Raw genomic sequence first — 12,022 nt, forward strand, 5'->3', positions numbered from 1 at the left:
AGTAGAGACGGCGTTTCACTGTGTTAGCCAGGATGGTCTCGATCTCCTGACCTCGTGATCCGCCCGTCTCGGCCTCCCAAAGTGCTGGGATTACAGGCTTGAGCCACCGCGCCCGGCCTATTTTTGAGAGAGCTCTGAGAACATCCAAAAAGAGAAAGGGTCCGGGCGCGGCGGCTCACGCCTGTAATCCCAGCACTTTGGGAGGCTGAGGTGGGCGGAGCACCTGAGGTCGGGAGTTCCAGACCAGTCTGACCAACATGGAGAAACCCGGTGTCTACTAAAAATAAAAAATTAGCCGGGCGTGGTGGCACATGCCTATAATCCGAGCTACTCGGAAGGTTGAGTCAGGAGAATCGCTTGAACCCGGGAGGCGGAGGTTGCGGTGAGCCGAGATCGCGCCATTGCACTCCAGCCTGGGCAACAAGAGCGAAACTGTCTTCAAAAAAAAAAAGAGATAAAGAAGGGTTTGCTCTGAGTGTCCAGTGTATACACACATCGTCTCTCCATAGTAGGTGTAGATATTCCCGTTCTACCATTGGAACTGGGTAAGATGAGTAACCTGCCCAAGGCCACACAGATAGTGATGGAGCCAGGATTCAAACTGGTAAAACTACCCCTTTCTCACCAGTGACTTCTGAAACCTGTCACCCTTCCATGGCTCCACTTGAACCAGGAACTGACTCTCTGCCTGCTATGCTTAGAAAACAGGGTGCCATGACTGGCCCCATCCAGCGGGTTCACCCTGTGAAGGTGGGTTCATAGGGTACTCTCAGGACCCTCATCCATGGTGCTCTGAGGAAAACAGGGAACGTGCATCAGCCCTGTTTTGCAGATAGGCAGCCTGAGGGTCAAGGAGCCAGGGTGGCCCAGGATCCCACCTTGGGGAAGTGGCCAGAGACAGTCCAGATGCCATTCTGATCCCACCTGGGAGCTTTTATCCAAATGTCGCCTTGGCAGTGTGATTGTGGGGGTGGGAGTAACCTCTCCACTTCATCCATTACTCTCAGTCTTGCCCATGTCTCAGGCTCCCAGGAATCCATTATGTAACTTCAGGCGAAAAGGCATGCTTGCAGAACATGTCTTTTTTTTTTATGTAACATTCGCATGACATAAAATTAACAATTTTAAAGTGTGTAATTGACTAGCACCTAGTACATTTACAATGTTGTGCAACCAGCACCTCTGTCGAGTTGCAAAACATTTTTATCATCCCAAAAGAAAACTCCATACACGTTAGTAAGTCACTTTCCATTCCCTTCTCCCTCCATCCCCTGGCAACCACCAATCTGCATTCTGTCTCTATGGATTTACCTATTCTGGGTATTTTATTTATTTATTTATTTTTTATCTTTTTGAGACGAAGTCTCACTCTGTCACCCAGGCTGGAGTGCAGTGGTGCAATCTCGGCTCGCTACAACCTCTGCCTCCTGGGTTCAAGCGATTCTCCTGCCTCAGTCTCCCAGGTAGCTGGGATTACAGACTCATGCCACCATGCCCAGCTAATTTTTGTACTTTCAGTAGCGACAGGGTTTCGCCATGTTGGCCAGACTAGTCTTGAACTCCTGACCTCAGGTGATTTGCCCACCTCAGCCTCCCAAGGTGCTGGGATCATACACATAAGCCACCATGCCCGGCCTGGATATTTTATTTAGATGAAATTATGCAATACTGTCTGTGACCTTTTGGGTCTGGCTTCTTTCAGTTAACGTAATGTTTTCAAGGTTCATTCATGTTGTAGCATGTATAAATACTTCATTCCTTTTTATGACTGGCTGAATGATACGCCATTGTATGTATATACTACCTTTATCCATTCATCCATTGATGGCCTTTTAGTTATTATGGATAGTGCAACTATGAACATTTGTGCGCAAGTATTTGAGTGCCTATCTTCAGTTCTCTTGGGTGTACACCTAGGAGTGGAATTGCTGGGTAATTCTATGTATAACTTACTGAGGAACCACCAGAGTCTTCCACAGTGACTGCACCATTTTACATTCCTACCACACATGTCTTTTTATAAATAATTTTAGTGCTGGTCAAACCTTATTTTATGAATGAGGCCCAGAGAGGTATGCCCAAGATCATACCCTTAGTCAGAGTCTAGACTAAAACCAAACTTTCCTGAGTTCCTAGCCTTTCAAACACTGAGAGCCTCCCATGTCACCTTTAAAGACCTCGACTACTTGCCCGAGTTTTTCATTGATTGACTTGACAAACCTGCCTGGTGAACAACTGAGCCGTATTTATGAAGCTTTTTTTCTCTCAACATCTGTTGAAAGAACCTACTGCCATGTTCCCGATTTCTAGGCCACACCTTGAAAACATGCAGAGCTCACAATCCCTGCATCTGCCTCCTGCTGCTGGCCTGTCGGGCCCTCTTCTGTTGCCATGGAAACCGTGCACCTCCGTTTTGGCAGCAGACCAGCTGGACAGCGAACTGAGAACATCCTTGTCTCCTAGGCTAAGCAGAGCTGTCAAGGTCATGTATTCATTCACTAGATTTGTATTTATTGATTACCTACTAAGCACCAGGCTTTTGTTTTGTAAGATGCTAGGGATACAGCAGTGAACAAGCCAGACCACAGATCCTGCCCTCAAGGAACCCGTAGTCTAGAGGAGACAGACAAAAACCAAGGAACAAAAAGGCTTCACCTGGCTCCCCTCCCTAGTTCACATTCTCCCAATCTTCCAGGCTGTGCTAAATCCACTTCCCCTGGACCATCCCCCCAAGAGCCCAAATGCAGGTGATAGCTCCTCTCAGAATTTACATTGCAATTTTTGTTGTTATTGTTTTTCCCTGATTGTAAAAGTGCTATGTGCATTGTGGAAAATGTAGGAAATACACAAAAGCACAAAGAAGAAAAATTAAATAAAGATCTGTAATTTCACCACCAAGAGTCAAGTGCTGCCAACATTTCCTTCTGGTCTTTTTCTACATATGTATATTTCTGGGGTTTTTTTGTTGTTTTTTTGTTTTTTAATTATTGGGTCTTATTTTACACACTGCTTTATAAAATTATGTCATTAAAAAGATTTTGTTTGTTTGTTTTTTGTTTTTTGATACGGAGTTTTGCTCTTGTTGCCCAGGCTGGAGTGCAGTGGCACAATCTCGGCTCACTGCAACCTCTGCCTCCCAGGTTCAAGCAATTCTCCTGCCTCAGCCTCCCAAGTAGCTGGGATTACAGACATACACCACCAAGCCCAGCTAATTTTGTATTTTTTAGTAGAGACAGGGTTTCACTATGTTGGTCAGGCTGGCCTCAAACTCCTGACCTCAAGTGATCCACCCACCTCGGCCTCCCAAAGTGCTTGAGCCACCACATCTGGCAAAAAAAGTATTCTTTTTCCCAACACGTTTCGCAGTTCCCCAAGGGCAGGGACAGGGCATTAATAATAATAACAAATTTGGCCAGGTGGCTCACACCTATAATCCCTGCACTTTGGGAGGCTGAGGCGGGTGGATCACCTGAGGTCAGAGACCATCCTGGCCAATATGATGAAACCCCATCTCCACTAAAAATACAAAAAATTAGCTGGATGGCCGGGCGCGGTGGCTCAAGCCTGTAATCCCAGCACTTTGGGAGGCCGAGACGGGCGGATCACGAGGTCAGGAGATCGAGACCTTCCTGGCTAACACGGTGAAACCCCGTCTCTACTAAAATACAAAAAACTAGCCGGGCGAGGTGGCGGGCGCCTGTAGTCCCAGCTACTCGGGAGGCTGAGGCAGGAGAATGGCGTGAACCCGGGAGGCGGAGCTTGCAGTGAGCTGAGATCCGCCACTGTGCTCCAGCCTGGGCGACAGAGCGAGACTCCGTCTCAAAAAAAAAAAAAAAATTAGCTGGGCGTGGCAGCATGTGCCTATAATCCCAGCTACTCAGGAGGCTGAGGCAGGAGAATCGCTTGAACCCTGGAGGCAGACGTTGCAGTGACCTGAGATCATGCTGCTGCACTCCAGCCTGGGCAACGAGCAAGACTCCATCTCAAAAACAACAACAACAAATAATAATAATAATAATAGGGCGCAGTGGCTCACACCTGTAATCCCAGCACTTTGGAAGGCTGAGGTGGGTGGATCACAAGGTCAGGAGTTCGAGACCAGTCTGACCAACATGGTGAAACCCTGTGTTTACTAAAAATACAAAAAATTAGCTGGATGGCCGGGCGCGGTGGCTCAAGCCTGTAATCCCAGCACTTTGGGAGGCCGAGACGGGCGGATCACGAGGTCAGGAGATCGAGACCTTCCTGGCTAACACGGTGAAACCCCGTCTCTACTAAAATACAAAAAACTAGCCGGGCGAGGTGGCGGGCGCCTGTAGTCCCAGCTACTCGGGAGGCTGAGGCAGGAGAATGGCGTGAACCCGGGAGGCGGAGCTTGCAGTGAGCTGAGATCCGGCCACTGTGCTCCAGCCTGGGCGACAGAGCGAGACTCCGTCTCAAAAAAAAAAAAAAAAAATTAGCTGGGCGTGGCAGCATGTGCCTATAATCCCAGCTACTCAGGAGGCTGAGGCAGGAGAATCGCTTGAACCCTGGAGGCAGACGTTGCAGTGACCTGAGATCATGCTGCTGCACTCCAGCCTGGGCAACGAGCAAGACTCCATCTCAAAAACAACAACAACAAATAATAATAATAATAATAGGGCGCAGTGGCTCACACCTGTAATCCCAGCACTTTGGAAGGCTGAGGTGGGTGGATCACAAGGTCAGGAGTTCGAGACCAGTCTGACCAACATGGTGAAACCCTGTGTTTACTAAAAATACAAAAATTAGCCGGGCATGGTGGCACACACCTGTAATCCCAGCTTCTCAGGAGACTGAGGCAGGAGAATCACTTGAACCCAGGAGGCAGAGGTTGCAGTGAGAGGAGATCACACCACTGCACTCCAGCCTGGGCAGCAGAGCGAGACTCTGTCTCAAAATAATAACAAATTTGTTAAGCACTAACTGTGCCAGCCATGGTGCTGAGACCACTCCTTGGTTTACCCTCTGGAATCCTCACAACAACCCTATGAGACACTTACTCTGATGATTCTCATTTTCCTGCCGTGGAAACTGAGGAAAGAACAGATAGGGAAGGGAGAGGAAGGCCCAAAGCATGCTGAATAACAGGGCTGTGTGGGTACCTCTGCCTGCTCCAAGGGCTTTCAGCACGAATCCAGACTGCCAGGCTTTATTGAGGACGTGATGGGAGGAGGTGATGGAGGGAAACACAGGAATGAGGCACCCTAGTTTCTGCCCCACTCGCCTTTAGCCTTTATCAGTCCTGCTTAGAAGGCATGTGAAGCCAACCCACTTCCTTTGCTCTCTTCAATGTTGGGCTGTTGCGCTTCTTAACAACAATAGCAACAAGACCATTCCTTGAACAATCATGGCATTTCAAGCATGAACGGAGTTGGTTTGGAGCCAGACAGACACAAATTCAAGTTCAAGGTCTCCCCTTGCTGATAGTTTGGCTTTGGGAGAACAGTGCCAGAGGTTCATTTAACCCCCACAGCCTTTCTTTGAGGGTAGGATCATTGCCCCGTCTTTTGTTTTTTCAGAGACAGGGTCTCTGTCACTAGGGTTGGCATGTACTGTCACCATAGGTCACTGCAGTCTGGAATGCCTTGGACTCAAGTAATCCTCCTGCCTTCACCTTTGGAGTAGCTGGGACTCTGCGGTATGCCACCACGCCCAGAACATTTTTACAAATGTTTGTAGAGATAGAGTCTCACTGTGTTGCCCAGGCTGGTTTCAAACTCCTGGCCTCAAGCAATCCTCATGCCTCAGCCTCCCACAGGGCTGGAATTACAGATGTGAGCCACTATACCCAGCCATTGCCCCCTGTTTGTAGGTGAGCCAACTGGAAAGTTAGGGGGTTCATCCAAGCCTGCACTCGTGAAGGGTATGGTCCAAACTGAGCGCAGGTCTCCCAGATTCCAACAGCCAACTTCTTTCCGCAGCACCTTGGACCTCTTTTCTTTCTCAGCAATTGGGTTTCCTTCATGACTGGGAGAAGTGGGCAAATCCTCCACCTGACACGGAGGCCTAGCTCCTTCAGCTACACGAGGATCTTCCAGGAGGCAGAGGCTCAGCAGTTCCTGCCTCCCTGCTCCGTCTGAGTTATCTCAGCCCCTCTGTGCCGTGGTCTTCAGGGCCTGACAGGGATCCAGTGGGCCACGGTTTATCATCGGCCATGTTTCCTGCCTCTGCGTCACTAGCAGAGACTTCAACACTCTTTTCATTAATCAGGCACAAAGAGGGAAAAGTAAAGTCCTCATATGTAATTGTTTGTATTTCTATACTTTAACCTGGGAGGATTTTTTTTTTTTTTTTTTGAGACGGAGTTTAGCTCTCGTTGCCCAGGCTGGAGTGCAGTGGTACGATCTCAGCTCACTGCAACCTCTGCCTCCCATGTTCAAGCAATTCTCCTGCCTCAGCCTCCAGAGTAGCTGGGATTACAGGTGTGGGCCACCATGCCCGGCTAATTTTTGTATATTTAGTGGAGTATATTTCACCATGTTGGCCAGGCTGGTCTGGAACTCTTGACCTCAAGTGATCCCCCTGCTTCAGCCTCCCAAAGTGCTAGGATTACAGGCGTGAACCAGCACGCCCACCCCCCAGGATTTTCTTTTTTGTGCCTGATCACCTGAAGGAGAGAGAATCAGGGTATTGCTGGTGACATGGGGGCAGGAAACATGGTCACACACACACACACACATACATGTGAAAGCCGACTGTCTAACTGAAGAAAATCAGCTACACGTTACAGAGAAAGAGGTAATGTCCAGAAGTGCCTAAAGGTCTTCCTGATGGAGGCGTGCTGTGGAGACTTGGCGGTCAGGCATTTCGGTTTAGAGACCACAAAACTATTCCTTTAGCACAATTACTACCCACAAAATTGAGATAATGCGCAAGCCGAACTGTTCCCACGAGTTAACTATGGACATGATCCAGTGTGCCTTACTTGGCACCTAAATACTCCAATAAATCTTTTTGTTTGTTTGTTTGTTGGGATAGAGTCTTGTTCTGTTGCTCAGGCTGGAGTGCAGTGGTGCCATCTCAGCTCACTGCAACCTCCGCCTCCTGGGTTGAAGAAATTCTGGTGTCTCAGCCTCCCAAGTAGCTGGGATTACAGGTGCGTGCCACCCTGTCTGGCTAATTTTTAATTTTTTTTTAATTTTTAGCTAGAGACAAGGTTTTGCCATGTTAACTAGGCCAGTCTCAAACTCCTGACCTCAAGTCATCCACCTGCCTCGGCCTCCCAAATTGTTGGGATTAAAAGCATGAGCCACCGCACCTGGCCAATACTCAATAAATCTTCATTTCTGCCTTGAACCCTTAGTTAGAAGAGGCCTTGATAAATACAGTTTTTTAAAGACACCAATTGTCTGCTCTGCTTTGATTTATGAACATACTGCAGAGAAAAGTAGAGGTCTTCAGTCAAGGCCAGAACTACACATTTCCCCAAATTCCTGTAAGCAAATTCTGTTATTCTCACTTCTTTTTTTTGGAGACAGAGTTTTGCTCTTGTTGCCCAGGCTGGCCATGGGAGACGGAGGTTGGCTCACTGCAGCCTCCGTCTCCCAGGTTCAAGCAATTCTCCTGCCTCAGCCTCATGAGTGGCTGGGATTACAGGCATGCGCCACCACGCCTGGCTAATTTTGTATTTCTGGTAGAGATGGGGTTTCTCCATGTTGGTCAGGCTGGTCTCGAACTCCCGATCTTAGGTGATCTGCCTGCCTCAGCCTCCCAAAGTGCTGGGATTACAGGTGTGAACCATTGTGCCTAGCCCTGTTATCCCCACTTTATAGACTGAAAGAGTGGATCCTGGTGAGATGAAGAAATTTCCCTACAGTCAGGCACAGCAACTTGACCTATAATCCCAGCTACTCCGGAGGCCGAGGCAGGAGGATCACTTGAGAGTAGGATTTTAACATTGCAGTGAGCTATAATCGTGCCAGCCTGGGCAACAGAGCTAGATCCCCATCTCTTAAAAAAAAAAATGCGGCCGGTGCGGTGGCTCAAGCCTGTAATCCCAGCACTTTGGGAGGCCGAGACAGGCTGATCACGAGGTCAGGAGATTGAGACCATCCTGGTTAACACGGTGAAACCCCATCTCTACTAAAAAATACAAAAAACTAGCCGGGCGAGGTGGCGGGCGCCTGTAGTTCCAGCTACTCAGGAGGCTGAGGCAGGAGAATGGCATAAACCCAGGAGGTGGAGCTTGCAGTGAGCTGAGATCTGGCCACTGCACTACTTACCTCAAGTGATCTGCCTGTCTCAGCCTCTCAAAGTGCTGGGATTACAGGTGTGAGCCACCATGCCTGGCCAATAGTTAGTTACCTCTTAAGTTGTCTTCTGTTTCATTAGACAGAGGCTCTGATGACAGGGACCCCAAATATCTTGTCCCCATAGCATTTCCATTGCCAGCACAGTGCATGGCACAAAGAAGACACTCAAAATACTTCTTGAAGGAATAAATGAAAAAATAATTTTTAGCTCTCAAATTGTCAGATGTTTCGCTAACCACCTTTAGAGTTAACTTAACATGGGAAGGACCTAGTGTTTTCATACACTGCTGCTGGGAGGCTGAATTAGTACAATTTTCTTTTTTTTTTTTTTTTTTTTTGAGACGGAGTCTCGCTCTGTCGCCCAGGCTGGAGTGCAGTGGCCGGATCTCAGCTCACTGCAAGCTCCGCCTCCCGGGTTCCCGCCATTCTCCTGCCTCAGCCTCCCGAGTAGCTGGGACTACAGGCGCCTGCCACATCGCCCGGCTAGTTTTTTGTATTTTTTCAGTAGAGACGGGGTTTCACCGTGTTAGCCAGGATGGTCTCGATCTCCTGACCTCGTGATCCGCCCGCCTCGGCCTCCCAAAGTGCTGGGATTACAGGCTTGAGCCACCGCGCCCGGCCAGTACAATTTTCTAGAAAGTGATTTGAATATATGTTTTAAGAGACTTGAGGCCAGGCGCGGTGGCTCACGCCTGTAATCCCAGCACTTTGAGAGGCTGAGACGGGCAGATCATGAGGTCAGGAGATCGAGACCATCCTGGCTAACACGGTGAAACCCCGTCTCTACCGAAAATACAAAAAATTAGCCGGGCGTGGTGGTGGGCGCCTGTAGTCCCAGCTACTCGGGAGGCTGAGGCAGGAAAATGGCGTGAACCCGGGAGGCAGAGCTTGCAGTGAGCCGAGATGGCGCCACTCCAGCCTGGGCGACAGAGCGAGACTCCCTCTCAAAAAAAAAAAAAAAAAGCCTTGGAAATACACTTACCCTTTTTTTTTTTTTTTTTTTTTTTTTGAGGCGGAGTCTTGCTCTGTCGCCCAGGCTGGAGTGCAGTGGCCAGATCTCAGCTCACTGCAAGCTCCGCCTCCCGGGTTCCCGCCATTCTCCTGCCTCAGCCTCCCAAGTAACTGGGACTACAGGCGCCCGCCACTCGCCCGGCTAGTTTTTTTGTATTTTTAGTAGAGACGGGGTTTCACTGTGTTCGCCAGGATGGTCTTGATCTCCTGACCTTGTGATCCGCCCGTCTCGGCCTCCCAAAGTGCTGGGATTACAGGCTTGAGCCACCGCGCCCGGCCCTACACTTACCCTTTGACACAGTAATTTCATTTGTAGGAATCTGATAAGTACAGCTGTACTCCAAGATGTAGATTTGCCGGAGCAGTGTTTTTAATAATGAAAACTGGAAACCATCTAAATGTTCAATTGTAAGGGTTGCTTGCATGAAGGAAGGTTATAGTGCTTAGCTGGGCATGGTGGCTCACACCTATAATCCCAGCACTTTAGGAGGCCAAAGTGGGTGGATCACTTGAGGTCAAGAGTTTGAAACCAGCCTGGCCAACATGGTGAAACCCTGTCTCTACTAAAAATACAAAAATTAGCCGGGCATGGTGCTGAGCACCTGTAGTCCCAGCTACTCGGAGGCTGAGGCAGGAGAATGGCGTGAACCCGGGAGGCGGAGCTTGCAGTGAGCCAAGATCACACCACTGCACTCCAGCCTGGGTGACACAGTGAGACTCAGTCTCAAAAAAAAAAAGAAAAAGAAAAAGAAAAAAAAAGGTTATAGTGCTTGCGTGAGTTAAGCTTTTAGGTGAGATTCCTGAGTGACGTTTGATTCAACAACCAGTTTCCTTTGAGCACGTTGTGTCAGCATAATCGGACTGTGAGAAGCCAGAGTGGCCCCTAGGTCACTTCTGTTCTCCAGCCCTCAACACAGGACACAGAGCCTGTAGGTACTCAATATATTTCATGTTTGTTGAACTGAAGTGACCTGAATAGAAAGACTACATGATGTGGGCAAGGATGACTACATTAGGTTGTTCATGCATTGCTACAATGAAATACCTGGCACTGGGTAATTTATAAAGAAAAAAGGTTTACACTGGACCTGGTGGCTCACATCTGTAATCCCAGCACTTTGGGAGGCTGAGGCTGGAGGATCACCTGAGGTCAGGAGTTCAAGACCAGCCTGGTCAACATGGTGAAACCCCATCTCTACTAAAATTACAAAAATTAGCTGGGCGAGGTGACGCGTGCCTGCAGTACCAGCTACTCGGGAGGCTGAGGCAGGAAAATTGCTTGAATCCAGGAGTCGGAGGTTGAAGTGAGCCAAAATTGCACTCCAGCCAGGGTGACAAAAGCGAAACTCTGTCTCAAAAAAAGAAAAAAAGAGGCCGGGCACAGAGGCTCACGCCTGTAATCCCAGCATTTTGAGAGGCCGAAGTGGGTGGATCACCTGAGGTCAGGACTTCAAGACCAGCCTGGCCAACATGGTGAAAACCCATCTCTACTAAAAATACAAAAAATTAACTGGGCATGGTGGTGGGCACCTGTAGTCCCAGCTACTCGGGAGGTTGAGGCAGGAGAATCACTTGAACCTGGGAGGTGGAGGTTGCAGTGAGCCAAGATCGCATCACTGTACTCCAGGCTGGGTGACAGAGTTAGACTCCGTCTCAAAGAAAAAAAAAGAAAAAGAAAAGAAGTTTAATTGACTCATAATTATGCAGGCCCTCTAGAAGCATGGTGCTGGCATCTGCCCAGTTTCTGGTGAAGACTAAGGCAAAGGGGGATCAGGCAAGTCACATGGTGAAAACAGAATCAAGTGAGAGTGAGAGTAGGTGCCACACACTTTTATTATTTATTATTTATTTTATTTAACATTTTTATTTTTTATTTTTTGAGACAGAGTCTCGCTTTCACCCAGGCTGGAGTGAAGTGGCACGATCTCAACTCCCTGCAACCTCCGCTTCCCAGGGTCAAGCAATTCTCCTGCCTCAGCCTCCTGAGTAGCTGGGAATACAGGCGCATGCCACCATGTCCAGCTAATTTGTTTTTGTTTTTCTTTTTCTTTTTTGAGACGGAGTCTCACTCTATTGCCCAGGCTGGAGTGCAGTGATGCTATCTCAGCTCACTTCATCCTCCGCCTCCCAGGTTCAAGTGATTCTCCTGTCTCAGCCTCCCAAGTAGCTGGGATTACAGGCACCTGTTAATTTTTGTATTTTTAGTAGAGATGGGATTTCACTGGTTGGACAGGCTGGTCTCGAACTCCGGACCTCAGGTGATCCACCCACCTCAGCCTGTCAAAGTGCTGGGATTACAGGCGTGAGCCACTGCGCCCGGCTATTTTTATTTTTATTATTTTTTGAGACAGGGTCTTCCTGTGCCAACCAGGCTGGAGTGTAGTGGCGCAATCTCAGCTCACAGCATTCTCTGCCTCTAGGGTTCAAGCAATCCTCCCTCCTCAGCCTCCTGAGTAGCTGGGACTACAGGTGTGCACGACCACGCCTGGTTAATTTTTGTTTTTGTTTTTTTTTTTTTTTGAGACGGAGTCTCGCTCTGTCACCCAGGCTGGAGTGCTGTGGCTGGATCTCAGCTCACTGCAAGCTCCGCCTCCCGGGTTCACGCCATTCTCCTGCCTCAGCCTCCCGGTTAAGCTGCGACTACAGGCGCCACCACCTCGCCCGGGTAGTTTTTTGTAGTTTTTAGTAGAGACGGGGTTTCACTTTATTAGCCAGGATAGTCTCGATCTCCTGACCTC

Source organism: Trachypithecus francoisi, unplaced genomic scaffold (assembly GCF_009764315.1).
Source record: "Trachypithecus francoisi isolate TF-2019V2 unplaced genomic scaffold, Tfra_2.0 Lachesis_group14, whole genome shotgun sequence".
Lineage (NCBI taxonomy): Eukaryota > Metazoa > Chordata > Mammalia > Primates > Cercopithecidae > Trachypithecus > Trachypithecus francoisi.